A 15116-nucleotide genomic window follows, 5' to 3' on the forward strand; every position below is an offset into this window, starting at 1 on the left:
TAATGCAGTTCTTTTTCTCTGCTGCAGTTCCTGATCACATTTCATCTTTTGAGAATTTTTTCACTTCAGTAATTTCTAACATTTTCTAGCTTGTTTAGTCCTGTATTGGTAGGAGGAAATTTATATTTCTCTAGAACAGAATTTAGCTTTTCCAAACACTTGCCAAGTCTTCTTTGAGTTAAATATCAGGTGGAGGCGGCTTATGATTATTTTAGCTAGCAATGCATTTTAATGATTCCAAACTTCCAGGTAAGAACTCCAGTTTAATGTAATGCCCATCAGATCTATGTAGCTATAGAAAAAAAAAAAACAAGGTAACCCGCTGTGACATACGAAAGTATGCAAAGAGTGTTCCTCAAATTTCCAGTGTTTTCTTGGTTGTATCAATTCATATATCCCAATGTCAGTATCTTCACTGTTTCCCATTGTGGATGAATATGACAGATTAATATGTCTTCCTTGTCTCACCTTTAGATGTACTGATTTTTCATGATGTTTATTTCACAGTGCTATCAGAAGGTGTCAGGTACAAATGAACCAATATAGGGACACAAAAGAATGATAATGGGAACATGTTTCTTGTTATGTTCTCCTGGGATGAAAACACTGGTTGTGGAGAAGTTGAGATGTCGTCCTCTTGGGAAACTCACTTTAAAATTCTTGATAGAATTATCTCTGAGTCTTCCACTGGTCTAATTCAAGATAGTTGGTTTTGTTTTTCTTCTAATAGCTTTTGAAAATAGTAGAAGGAAATGGCTGTCTCTGATATTTTTTATTGTATAGTTTATATCATTGGGCTACATACCATGGTTTCCCGCTCTGTAATGCTGAAGTGTTTGGAGCTCTGAATGACATAAACATTTAATTAGGAAACAAAAGACACACTGCTGCCCCATGCATATTTATGGAATTTTTCATCCTGTGAACTCATCTCGGAAGACTTTGAAGAACAAAGCCAGACCTTGGTATTGTGACAACAAACAGTAATATAGTTAATAAAACAGAGGGTAATTTTTACTAGTTCAAAGCCTTTATTAAACAAGTGTGCCTCTTAAGTTTCAAAGTAGAGTAGGAAATGCTCTTCTCTCTCTAAAGGTAGACTGAGTTAAAATGGTGAAGATTAAAACAGACTTCTTCTAATCAAACCAGAGGAAACTTAATACACATTTTCTGTTCTGTCATTCATCATTGCTGTCAATTCAGATTTAATTTAGCCCCAATGTCCTAAACCTTTCATTTAAATAATAAACTAATTAATAGAAAAAAAGGCACTACTTTTTTACTGGCCTTTGAGTTTCAAGAGAGAAGATAAAACATGTAATCCAGGTTTTCCCTGTGCACTATGTAGAAACCCCTTTTGTTCTAAGAGTCAAGCTTTTTGCAAACTGTATATATCTGTAAGTTGGACCACTGAGGATGATTTGGAAATGAGGATCTCCCCAAACATTTTGTTGCAGAGCAGAAGAGGGAAAGGGTGTTGATGAACCTTTTTCTTCTCTGATATGTATTAAATATCTGTAGACATACTGAAGATGAGCAGTTGAAGTTGCAGTATGGCACCCATTAGGAATTTTCAAAATTAATTTGCGTCTTTAGCTAAATATCTTTTTTAAAAGTGTAATTTTTCCATTTCTTAAATTGTTTTGATTTCTCTACAGTAAGAGAGTCTTTCTTCAGAGCTGAAATAAGAAGCTCAGAGTGCTGTAACATCAGTTTTCGATCTGTACTAGAACGACCAGCACCCAACCCTGTGGAACATTGCGCTTTGTCAGTGGAGCCTCAGCCTCTCATTAAAGCTGCTCTCCCTTGCAATTCAGCAAGACAGATAACTGTTCCCTCAGAGACTTGTGCCACACTTAATGGCTGTTTAGCCTACTGTCCTTGTTATGGGTTAACACAGTTAGGACCTTAGATTTCTTTGGAAAAGACAGGGACCTATCAAGGGTCAGTTCTTGGCTATTGGCATGTGGTTTGACCACTGAGAAAACAGAACGTGACTTTTGGTAATACCCATATAAAACAGAGGGTATGTACGAGCTGTCTCTCTTTCCTCCCGGTGAGCCCCCGGGTAGTACCGTGGGCAGCAGCAGGGCCCAGCCCGGCCGGGCCTCCCGGAGCCGCTGTGCCCACGGCGTGGGGCGGCCCGGCCGGCTGAGCCCCCTTTGCCCCGGCTGCCGGGGAGAGGGGAGGCTGCAGCCCGGGCTGGCTGCGTGCCAGGGGTCACGGCAGAGAGAGCCAGGCCGTGGCTGTGCCCGATAACAGCGAGCAGCGGGGGAGAGGAGGAAAAGCCCCGGCAGCTGCCCGTGCTGCTGGCCAGGGCTGGGGGGAATGTTCCCCGCCCATCCTCCTTCCTTGGGCCTCAAGGGAGCAGCTCTGAGCGGCCGTCATCAGATCGAGGGGTGGAAAAGAGACCAGAGACCACATGAGCACCTGGTACTTCGCCTGGGCAAGTTTTAACTCTTTCCTGCCGGCAGATGGAACTCCCAGAGCACTGCCCCTTCCCAAAGTGAGAACAGACAAAGTGATTGAGCTATAAAGAGGCATAATATGAAACTGAATTCGGTGAAGAGTGAGTGGAAAGACTATTTAGGACAAAGGAGGAGGGGTGGCCTAATTTGGCTGAACGTCTCTAGTAAACTGTGGATAATGGACTATTTTTCCTGTAAAATATGAATGCTGTTCGGGGGGATGTAAGACTCTAGTTAAGTGATATGAAGCTCTTTAAGGAAAAGGAGGTTTTTAGGTTTTGAGATGAAGATAATTTTGGAGATAGAAGAAGAGAATCTTTGCTTTATACTGGAAGAGGTATCCTTAAACAGTACCCCTAATAACCAGATATGGCCCATATGCAGTGTTGGCAAAAACTGCTGTTGGGAGAGACCTCACAAAAGCAGGTTCCTGCGCAGCTGTCTTTTGTGAGATGAGACCCACAAGAAAACTGTTCTATGTTGTCAGTGGGGAAATTGCATAGAAAGGTCTAAGAGAGACTCCTCTCCTAAAAGAACGGATGAAAGATTATTTTTTAATGGTGAAACTGACTGAAAATTACAGGTTTTGTATCTTTATGTTGTATGTGAGAAAGTGAATCATTGATGGGGAGAGGGGAGCGCTTTGAAAACTTTCATTTTAATTCTGTTTTTTCTCCCCTTTTTCTTTTAGTGTGTGTTAATAAATCTATCTGTTTTTATCTTTAAGTTGAACCCATTTTGCCTTCTTTCTCCTAATTCTATTTCACTGCAGAAAAATATTTAGACCACTACACTAAATTTAGCAAGCAGAATTCTGCAAATGTGAAACCACTACATAATTTGGTGGTTCTGCCTGGTTATGAATTTTAAACTATTACAGTCCTGAAGGGCATTCCATTAGAAGCATGCAGGTATTTGGTGCATTTGGCTCTTGGGAACTGTAGGTACTTTCACCAAGGACAAAGTTCATTTCTGTTTAAACCAGAGACTTGAAATATCAGCATGGATTTCTTTTGCTCTCTTTTTGACTCTACCCTTTCTGGGATTTACTGAACGGCTTCGTTGGGTCACTGGAATCTGGCCTGTTCTCCCAGGGCATCTGTGACATCCATAGTAAATGCTGGCTTAGAAGCTTTGTAATTTCCCTCATTTCTACCATTCCACAGACTGACAAATTATTCACAGGTGGGAATAAGCATAAAACTGGGAATTTTAGGAAGCCCAAGGGATTTACATTGATATATGCCATGACTCTGCAATGTAGTACACTGGCATCTCAGTTTTCCTATGTTACCTATAAGCAAGGCTTCATAAAAGAGAGGCCTTGTAAAATCATGTCTCAGGCCTGTTACTTTGGCTAAGAAAGAAAAGGACCATGGGAAGGAGACTCAGCTGAATTAGGGGTTGAAAAACATGTTATATAACCATTGTGAATTCATTGTGGTGTATGGTGGTTGGTTGAATTATGCTTGTTATGGTTTAAAAGCATGTAACTGATAACCAGCTAATGGCTTACAGAGGTCAGGTTTTTGGAATAAAGGGGCTCTCCTTTGCATCTGCTTGGGAGCCCTGCGTCACTTTGGATCCTCACAGTCCTGTGATGCTCCAGTACTCTAAAATGTCATTAGTAATCAGTAAGGGCCGTTCAGGCTTCTACACAGTTGTAAAGCTGCATGACAAAGCATATTTGTTTGAAAAGGAGGGCCAAACACACCTTTACAGTTACACAGGTGATCAGTCTCCTCTTTCCTATCAGAGTGCATTTTCCTAGAATATGTCTAGGAAAACAGCCCCTGAAGCAAAGATTCAGCTAGACCTTTGGCAATGCTCAGAAGCTGATCCTTAGGGACGTATGGTTAATGAGCAGAAACATATCATGCTGTTTTCTCTCAAAGACTCTCTCAGCTTTCAAATAATCTGGAGCTCTGGCACAAAGCTGTTTGGTTTTTTTAGCGATGATAGTATCATTTTAATTGCTTCAAATTGGTTCCTGTTTCATGAACCTGTTCAATCAAGCCTTGAGACTGTGCCAGCTTTCAGCACCTACAATATGATGCAGCAAGAAATTTCATTCATGTGATCTGAGGAAATAAATTTTTCTTTGTTTTCTGCCTGACACCTGTTAGTGTTAGTCAGTGTGATTGATGATCATTCACGTTTTCTTTTCCAGTCCATCTCATTTGGCCAGAAGAGCTTTGTGGCAGTCTCTTCCTGCCCTACCACTGCCCATGTCCCTTCAGTGACCTCCAGGCTGAGAATTTCAGCTTCAGAAAAATGGTAACCACTACTCACTCTCTGACAATACTTTTTTATAAGGCAGAATGTTCATCATAAATGTACACACGGTGTAGATTTTTAACAGACTTAATAAGGAAAGGTGGTTTGGAACTTCTAATTCATAATCATTCTTAAATTTTCATATCATCCTCTCCGTGTTTGTCATCTAATGTCACATAATGTGTGACAGAATGTCACTTTGAGTGATCATCACTGTACAAAACAAGCCTTTATCCTTCACTGTTCATATTTCACAAACTGAATCCTCTGTCTCCCAAGGTTTTCAGCATAGTTTTACTCTGCTCCCAAGGTTTTCAGCATAGTTTTACTCTGCTCCCAAGGTTTTCAGCATAGTTTTACTCTTTATACTGTTTCGGTAATGAAGCTGGCTCATAGTATTTGATCAGAGTGACTGGTGTCTTGTGGTTTATGACTGGAATGAGGGAAATGCACCAAACTACGAGAGAATTCAGAAGAAATACCTCGAGCAGAGGGAGGGGCACATGTCCCTTTATAGATGATCTCTGTCTTCCTCTGCAGGAACTGTGGGATAGCTCCTTTATCAAAGGGACAGCTGCATCCATTATCATTGCATTAGGGAAGAGAAGGGTTACCTTTCTGACTGTCCCCTATGGTTTATTGTCCTGCTGTATCCTGGAGATTGAGTGTGCAGAGAAACTCCTTTGGTAATGAATTTTGCAATTAGCCAATTGTTGTCATTCTAGAGACCTGTTATTTTACAAATCCTACTTTTAAGGGAAATAATTTTATTTCTGACACGATTCTGACAGAACATTTTGCTTTCTTTTGCAGTATAGCCTAAGATGGAGATTTCCATGGACTGGGAGCATATTGCTAGGAATAGAGAGCTGATACACCACTAATGGGTTGTGTGTCAAGAAGAGGATCTTAGTGGTTTTGTGTTAAAATACTTATAGGTTTGTGGAAGGGAAAGAAAGGAGTGAGAGAGAGACAAGGCAAAAGATATCACCAGCACATGGATCCCTGCAGTCCTTGCTGGTCCTTCTTCATTCTGGTCTTCTTATTGTTGGGGGTCCCAGAGTTGTTCTTCTGGAGGTATCACTTTTATATAGTCCAAGTCCTGGGTATCCACCGGGTATAGATGTTGTGGTGAAATTTCTGTCTGGATGGTGATCAAACCTTCACCTCCATCAGGCTTCGAATTAGTTCCTTCCTGCTGTGCCATCTGCACTTATCTCAAGTTAGTTCCTGCTGTGGTGGCTTATCTTATGGGAAGTTCCTTCTTGTGGCTTTGACAGTGTTTTGGGACAGTTCAGCTACATTCTTTAAGTCATTACAACTAATAAGCAGCTTCTTTGCAAACCACTTCCATATTTTTTTTGCCAGAGTTGCTTTGTAGTGCCACATTCTTTCTCCAAATTCCCTTTGGCATGGAGTGTACAAACTTTAAGGAAGAAAGACATATTTCATAAGGTTTTGATTCTTTAATTGGCTGGATCTCCACTAGGCAATTAGCTGTATATTTCTTCCTGAGATAAAGAGTAAGATGAAAGGCAATAAAAGCTCTTGTTCTGACATCTCAATAAAGAGAAATACCCTCAGCACTAGAATGCCATTCCTTCCTTGATTTTATGTTTTCCACTTTTAATTCGTAAGTCTCTGTGCAACCCAATGTCACTTTGATATTGACCAAGACTGTGCAGTGAGTTTGAACCAGATTACCTCCAAAGGTTCCTTTCAATCTAAATTATTCTGATATTCTAAAACCAAAAAAAAGTTATTCTATTATTCTAAAAACAAATAAACAAAACTCAACCCAAACAGCCTAGTCTTAATCCTCTGTAGTAAATACTTATTCCTCTTTTTGCTTTATGCTACTATGAAAAAATTAATGCTAAGCCTAAAATTCTGTATACCTAGAGTGTTTCCAAGGACCAAGAAGAACCAGATGTGAATTAGAGAATCATAGAATAATCTGAGTTGTAAGGGACCCATAAGGATTATCAAGTCCAACTCCTGACCCTGGACAGTACATCTCAAGAGTCACAGCATGTGACTGAGAGCACTGTCCAAATTCCTCTTGAACTCTGTCATGCTGGTGCTGTGACCACTTCCCTGGGGAGCCTGTTCCAGTGCCCAACCACCCTCTGGGTGAAGAACCTTTCTCTAATATCCAACTCAAACCTCCCCTGGCTCAACTTCAGGCCATTCCCTCAGATCCTGTCACTGTTTACCACAGAGCAGAGATCAGTGCCTGCCCCTCCTCTTCCTCTCACCAGGAAATTGCATACTGGAATGAGGTCTCCCCTCAGTTTCCACTTCTCCAGGCTGAACAGACCAAGTGACCTCAGCCACTCCTCACACAGCTTTCCCTCAAGGCGTTCACCACCTCTGTTGCCCCACTCTGGGTGCCCTCTGATAGTTTGATGTCTTTCTTGTATTGTGGTGCCCAAAAGTGCACCCAATATTCAAGGTGAGGCCGCACCAGTGAATCTACAAAACAATCTAAATCCAGAGTTAGGGTCTCTTGAAATCTGGTATTGTCATGTTGTATCTAGTCAAGGACAAGATTCTAGGAAAAGAAGATGTTGTTTGAAACATATAAAAGCTGTTTTTCCTAGCTCTTCATGAAATTCCCATATTGTGTGAAGGGTTGGCAAGCAAAAAGGCAACCTGAATTGCAAGTCTGCTACATCTCCTCAATGACCCTTTTTGTGAGCTGATATGAGTGTCAGAGGAAGGGGTAAATCTGCATCTGTATCTTTTGATGTGTGGGACCTGAAACACAAGGAGACTTTAAAATACATTTCTCTAGAATGTACTGTTAGTTTATCTGACAGATGGAGAGCTGTTGGATTAACACCCTGGGGATGTTAATGTGGATATAATTAGACTTAATGGGCCATGATGAAGATAAAGGAAATACGGGGGAAATACTGGGGAAGACTTATTCTTTATTTAGTACTTTGTGGCATCCTTGAGAACTTCAAACTTACATTGGTTCTTGAAGAAACTACAAGGCAGAGAGTTGAGGACTAAAGCAGAATGATAGCAAATCATTGGGAAATATTCAAGTTAGAAAGATGGGTGCAAAGTACACATAATAAATTAATTTTTTCTTGGTTGAGTCACTTTTTTATTGGCTACTAGGAAGAAGTGGGACTTTACGGTGTTCAAAATCACGCTCAGAAGTATTTGCATTCAGTCCTCCAAATAACTCCAGGATGTCATCTGCCTAACACTTTCCAGATTACTTAAACCTATTTCTACATCAGCATCTTACCTGAAATGAGTAATGCTGAGTTGGAATACACAGCAAAAGAGGAACAGCATTAAAAATTAAAGTGATTCTTAACCAGATTGTAGCTTGAAGCGCATGAAAAGGAAGCATTCATCAAATTTTCCAGTGGCTGCCTTCATTACCAATTTGACCACTGTGTGTTCTGCTTGCTTCTCAGCTGAATAAGTGCACCATCGCTATGCACCCTAAGCATGTACTTCTTTATGATAATTGTAGAAGTTCCTGGTGTGTTTTCCTTACTTTTATTTCCTGCAGAGGTTAAGCAGCACAGTGTACTTCTGGTTTCTTCAGTATTTGCTTTGAAATTAGTTTTTGAAAATATTTTTAAAACTGAACATCTAGGGAGAGTAGCAGAAGAAAAGGGAGATATGGGGAGAAGCAGAACTTAAATGTGTTTCTAACACTGTAAATTACTTGCCTACAATTGCCTCCATTGCTAAGACCTGGTGCTGCCCTCATTTTAGAAGGCAAGCGTGAGAATTCCACTCTGTAAGAACAATATTACTTAAATCTACTTTGCAAAAAGGTGACTGAATGTATGAGATGAAGCCAAATATAGCCAGAGCCTCTGCATGTACAGTTTTAACTTTTTACCCTACTAAAGAAAATCTAATCTGGGAGTGAATAGAGAAGTGCTTTGTGTTTCTAATTCCTTACTTTACTTTCCTGTAATGTATACTTACTCTTCTGAAAGTTTGTCTGCACTTCTCTTCTACTTGTGGTCCTCATGATGATAGATGATGACAAAACCACATAAAATATTGCCCAAACTTTTTAATACATGGTATATAATCTATCATCTATGGTTTATATGTCCTAAAGTCATTGCCCTTCCTTATTTAAACATAATGTGAAATCATAGCTTTTTGAAAGCTACAAAATACTACCCACGCCTTTTTCATATCAAAGATGTAGTATGAGTCACTGTTTCATTAAATTCAGCCAGTGACAGCTGCGTTCATGCAGCCTTAAAGCAGGCAGAGCAATGTTACGCAGCCCTCGAAAAAAGCACATTGTGAGAGGAATGACAAAGCCTCCACAGAGTGACCAGTCAGCTGCCTTGGAGGGGTTTGGGTAGGAAGACAAGCATCACTTAAAGGAGAGGCTTGCTCAGCTTTGCTACTGCAGCCAGTTCATTTGGTGGAGTAATCAGAGATTAGAGTCTGAAAAGGAATTACAAAAATGAAGTTGTACGGAGATGCTCTGTTTAAATCCACTTTGCCTTGAAATTCTTTGTGTAGCACAACACTTTCCTAGAACCACTTGTCTTTCCTTTCAGTCATTGCTACTGGATGACAGTGGACATGGTTACATTACAAAGACATCTAGAAAATAAGGAAAAGCAGGGACTGCTTTCTGTTCCTTTGTATTTTGGTGAGTCAGTGCTGCTCACAAGCAGGTAGTGCTTGAGCATGTTGTTCTGTGTCACACTCTCCTCCTGCAGTAGCCAAGATGCTTAAAACTTTAACTTCAGACTCATAAAAATTCATTCATCATATATGAAAGCTTTGGGACTAAGACTGATGAGACTGAAGGAGACCAAGTCTCTCTCTATGCATGGGACTCTGAAGCAGCTGCAGATCTATCCCAAATATGTAGTGTTGAGCAAGTGTGAGGGCACAAATGTACTTGTAGTCTTGTTAGAAATGAGACGCTTGACACGGCCAATATATCAAGCAGCAATTCAATTTAATAATTAATTAATTAGCATGGTAAAGTGTGAGCAAAGACTGCGCTCTGGGTACAGTGGAAGGATTTTCCCTTCCGACTGCACACTGATTGCTGGACTTGCTGGTATTTTATTTGCTGTATTCATACATATTCATAAGCTTTCTCAGCAGTTTCTATTTCCAATTTTTAACATCATTATTCAATACCTATTGTGGTCCATTTTAGATTTCAGTATTCCAGGATGTACATCCAGGATATGTATCCCAGGTGGTGGGGTCCAGCTTCCAGATGTGGGGTCCAGCTTCTATTTTCCAGATCTATCAGTCTTTGATAGTGATGTTCAGTTTCCCCTTTTTCAAGAACCATAAATCAGTGAGCTGAAGCCTTTCTTCCATATCCAGGATGTTTTTCTACCAGTCTGTGAGAAAGCCTTTTTACATTCTAAAACTACAGTTTAAAATTCTTTAATACAAAACAAGCTTCTAAAGTTATAATTCAAAGACTCTTATTACAGAATAGCTTGAGATTCATAATAGGTAATTGCAAACAAAGTTTGTTCAAAAAACCTTCCATGCATTCCTCAGCTGTTTATTAGAACTCATTTTTATAACTGTCTGTCGTGGTTGGGGGGGAGGTGAATTTTTTCCAGGGGGATGTGGGCAGTCCAATCAGTGATCAGCTTTTCTGCTAGCACCTGGATTGGTCACTCAGAGGTTTGGACACGCCTCTGAGGACACAAAGAGTTAAAAGCAGGCGTCTAGGGGGTTCGGCCTCTTTTGGGTTCCGGTTTCAGCAGTGGAAACATCTCCTCTCCCCTGCTCAGCTCTGGGCTGAGTGGGGGAGGGAGAAGCCACGTGGCCGGGCTCAGGACAACCACGCGGGGGAACTAAAGTAAGCTGGGGCTCTGGGGGGAGAAGAGAGGGGACAGGACTGGAACTGAGCTGCCCCGTCCAGGATGGAGGGGTGGAAAACTGTGGAAGTGCCTTCTGTGTGTGCTCACCCCCCTCCACCCCCAAACTCCGGGAGAAGGTGCCGAGCCACGTGGGAGTTGAGGAGCCTGGGAGTGCCTTGAGCCTGCACCCTGCCGAGAGATAGAAACTGTTAACCCTTGCTTGGCAGAAAGAAACTTTTCTTAGACATTGATTCTCATGACTGGTGATTTTGGAAATAAGGAGAAGGAAGCGGCCTGGGACCGAGATGATAAAGCATGATTGGAAGGAACTCGATGGAAGAATGAGAGGAGTAGCCTTCTGAGCTGGAATTCTCTTGCATAATGTCAGCCATGGACTGAACTTAAGTCTCTTTTGAACATAAACTGCATTTTTTGGGTGGATACAGCTGCCCTTGCTTTTGCTACAGTGACTGGCACTTGAAGAATGGAGCGAGCAGAGAAAAGAGGGGGAGGGTGAGGTGGCGCCCTCTGCCCTCAGGGCAGACCTGCTCCTGGAACCCCGGCCCCTGGGTAAAAAGGGGGAGAGCTCGGCATGCAGCATCCTTAAAAAGCCCTGTATGTAGTTTTGGCCTATGAGACAGCGGTGAGAGCGCTGGACATAGGAAAAAGAGAGTGTCACCTTAGCAGACTTCTCCGGGCGGTGCTATGGGTGACATGGAAACACATAAGGGGTGGACCCCTGTTTTCTGGAGAACAGTTTGTGGTGCGAGAGAGACTCCTCTCTCCCTTGCTGAATTGAAGATTAGTTTTTTTGAGTGGTGATTGTTTGATCTAAAACCCAAAGGTTGGTCTGTGAAAAGTGATGGGTGGGGAGGTAGAAACTGGGAGAAGAAATGTTCTAAGAAGTTTTTATTTCTGTCTCTGTGTGTGTTTAAGAGTATTTCTGTCCCTGTTCTTATGTAATTAATAAAGTTTTGGTAGGTTTTTTTTTGTTTTCAAGATTTAAGCCTGCTCTGCTCTGTTCCTGATCACATCCCACAGGAGTTGTTAGAGAAAAAACATATATTCATGGGTGCATTAACATCTGGCCAGTGCCAACCCATGACACTGTCCCATGGCCGTGTTCTACAATTACAATTACACAGATTCTTTTTTATTTCCCTGACATGAAACACAACTTTATATTTCACAGTCTCAGCACACAAGAGCAGTGAAAATATCCTGTGTTACAGACTAGGCTCCCAAAAGGGAGAATGCAAGAGCAGGGATGCAGACCTAACATTTGCCATCAGGCCAGGGGAGCAGGTTGCTCAAACACAGCCCACCACGACTCTCTATGCTGACAGGCCTGTGGGAAACACAGGATTAAACCTGAATTACCTTCAGGAAATACAGCTGTCACAAACATTTCACCAATGCAGGATATGGGAAGCCACAACTGTCGCTGTCCTGGGCCGTGCCACACATCCATTTCTCTGAACCTTTCTCCTAGAAAATGAAGGTCTCCTGGGAAAGACTTTTCCTGGGGAAGAGGTACTAGCAAATGTTTGAGAGCGAGAAAACTTTAGATAGCACATAGAACCAGCTGTACAATATTTTTTTTCTTGTTTAATTTTTCTTTTTTTTTAATTTGTTCCTTTAAGGAAGGGGTTGGAGTGGAAGGCATGCATTGTGACCCATCAGTAGGTACCGTGATGTTTGTTATAAATTCTCATCAGTCTGATCAAAGACAGCAGACCACAGGTCAGGGAATTCCTGTGCTTTATTATCCTGTGCTTTATTCACAGTTGTCTGAACTGTGGCAACCAGCCCTATCTACACTCAAAAGGTATTGGCTAACAAGCCCTCAAGTTTGTACATTAGACTTTCACAAGTGGTTGATAACAAGCCCTTAATTCTGTACAGTACCCTTCAATGAGCTCTCAGCTCCTCACAAGAAATTTCTCAAAGATGCTGGCTCAGAAGTAGAAACACTCTTCCACAAGCTCCCCAGTCCCACAGTAAACTTCAGTACAGAGTACGGAGTATAATATGAGAGCTGTGCTTTGCCTAGGCAAAGCAAGGGAGGAGAAAAATAAAGGTAAAGAAGAGGGAGAGAGAGAGAGAACAGAGAATATAGTCTATAGTCCATAGATCCCATGTTGCTCCTGCTGAGTCAATAATGGCTAAAATTCCCTGGAATGTGTATGTGTTATTTATACCCGAGACTTTTTAAACCCCACAAATTGACATATTTGGCTGCCTTAAGCATGATTCTGCTGAAAACACAGATTGTGTGATACAAAGATTTGCCTCATCGAATTTATGAATATCAAGTGTAGGAAAATCTGCTTTGCTCAGAATTTGTAATAAATCAGCATATGTTATTTTGTCACAGATTTTCATTTGAGAAAAGGAAATTACTCCTAAACTGTTAGCATGGAGGGGATATATCTATATGGATATCAGTTTGAGAGAGATTTTCTCCTCTTGTATGAATTTTCTTTTGGTAATATCTAGGCTTACCCCTTTGGGGTTTCTATTTCTACTACAGAGAATTCAGAGGGAATATAATTCTGTTATAGCTGAACTGTATTATACCTTTCCTGTGGAATCTTTTCTTCAGAGAAACAAATGGCTGAAATTAAGCTTGTTTCATTTTATTCTTTTTTTAAGGGAAGCTGAATGTCAGCTGCTCTTACACTGTAGTTCACCTACTGGTTTCAAGATTGCGTGGCCAATCAACATTAAGAAATCCTCCAGATAAACTTTTCTGAATGTCCTAACATAGATTAACTCCGATATCTAAGATTTTGGGGCAGGTTTTTTCCCTCCTCCATGTAAGAATTTGTGCCAACTGCTTGCATCACTCTTGATGGCTGAACCCATAGCTGTCAGTTGTGCACCTCAGGGTCTTGCTGAGCTGAGCTCTCCATGTAGTTGCTTTCTGATCTCTTAGAAGTCTCTCACAGGCCTACTAACCCTGTCATGTATTCTGACAAGGCTGTCTAGCTGAGGTATATGTGCAAAGGCCTATGGCACTAATGTTTCCTAGTGAGCGCAATTATACTCACAGAATTATATTGATGATGTGTGGCACACAGCATTGTGTGTATAGATTGGCAGACTCTCACAAAGCTGCAAATGAACCAGGCCTGGATTAAGTATGTTCTCTTCTTCCAGCAATTTTTGCAGAGCTCTTATATAAATCTTTCCTCCTCTTTTCTCACCCCCAAAAAATTCTGATTTTTTTTCACTCCAGAGATAATCCTTTCCACCTCCACTTTACTCCCCTCCCTAGCTCCCAGTGCTGTGGATGGAGCTGAAATTATCTCTGCTATTTTTATTTGATAACTTGAATCTGCAGTGCATAGCACCTTATTTGACAAAACATCATATTTGTGCAAAGGCATCCAGTGATACCAGCAGTGATCTGCAAACAGTGTTTGCTCACTGATGTTTCTATTAATTGTTTAAAAATTTCCCATTACTTTCTCCCAACACCCATGGTATTTGTTGAGAAAAAAATCTTCTAAAGTCTGAAACTCGGAAGTAATCCCTTAATAATTTTATTGTTGGCTTCTTGTGCCAGTTTTAAATGAAGGACAAAGAAAAAAAAAGTAGAAAAGGGTGTTTTATTGCAGGTCAAGGTTACAGCCTAACTTTAGACCTCAGTCACTTTATTTTCCTCTCCGTAGTTAGATGTAGAAAGTTCTGAGTTCTGACTCGTGTATAATTTGATAGTTCCTTTTAATGGTGCAGCTTTGTCATTCAGAAGGTCTTGTACCCCCTACTCTTCTCAGCTTTAATTTGGTACTGCTGAATTAAACCAGCAGCCCAGGAAGAGGTTGCACTGCTCCATCCCTGGCTCAGGGAAGAGGAGTAAGAGAGGGAAATTTTAGAAAGTTATGTCAAGGCCAGCCCTGGCTCCCAGAGGATTCAAAGCTGCTCCTAGTGTGTATTAATTCATGCTGTAGAGACACAGACCCAATTGATCTTGGTGCAGTCACAGATGTGATGAAATCCTCTGCAACACTGAGCCTGATGCAGGTCCCAGTGGGAAGAGCAGAGGGAGTATCTGATACAGCTTTCCTCTGCTCCTAGTATTTTCCCTGGAAGCTTGTTCCTGGAATGCTTACAGACCTCTTCTGAAAATGTATTCTACCTCAGCAGCATTCTTTGAATCCAGAATAAAAACTGGAAAATATTTTGCGGTTTGATTGAAGGATAAGAAATTGAAAACTAGGTCCAAATAGACCTAATTTTTAGGGGCTTGTTTACAGAAGCTGAGCCATTTGCAATGGCTTTAATATTAAAAGTATTTTCAATTCCCAGATTACTCTGCAGCCTGTTGATTAATTCATGGGGAAGGAAATGAAAGTAAAAACACAATAAACCTGTTGAGGTTTTTTTTTAAGCATTCAAATGAGAAAGTCAGAGCATCCAAAATCTTGTGCTTGGCATTCCAACAATCCATTTCCTGACTCATAATGACAAAACCCAGCCCTAATAAAGTACTGCCAAGCAATCAGAGTAATCTCATGAA

General features: G+C 41.1%; 1 long non-coding RNA gene across 1 annotated transcript in view; it reads left to right on the forward strand.

Moving 5' to 3' along the window:
• Positions 1-2062: 2062 nt before the first annotated feature.
• LOC134562792 (uncharacterized) overlaps positions 2063-15116 on the forward strand; it is a 43153-nt gene continuing 30099 nt past the window's right edge. Inside the window, exons 1-2 of the long non-coding RNA XR_010083269.1 lie at positions 2063-2506; positions 4639-4745. This is a non-coding gene — a long non-coding RNA (uncharacterized LOC134562792). The remainder of the gene's footprint in view (positions 2507-4638; positions 4746-15116) is intronic.

This window comes from Prinia subflava, chromosome 1 (genome assembly GCF_021018805.1).
Source record: "Prinia subflava isolate CZ2003 ecotype Zambia chromosome 1, Cam_Psub_1.2, whole genome shotgun sequence".
Lineage (NCBI taxonomy): Eukaryota > Metazoa > Chordata > Aves > Passeriformes > Cisticolidae > Prinia > Prinia subflava.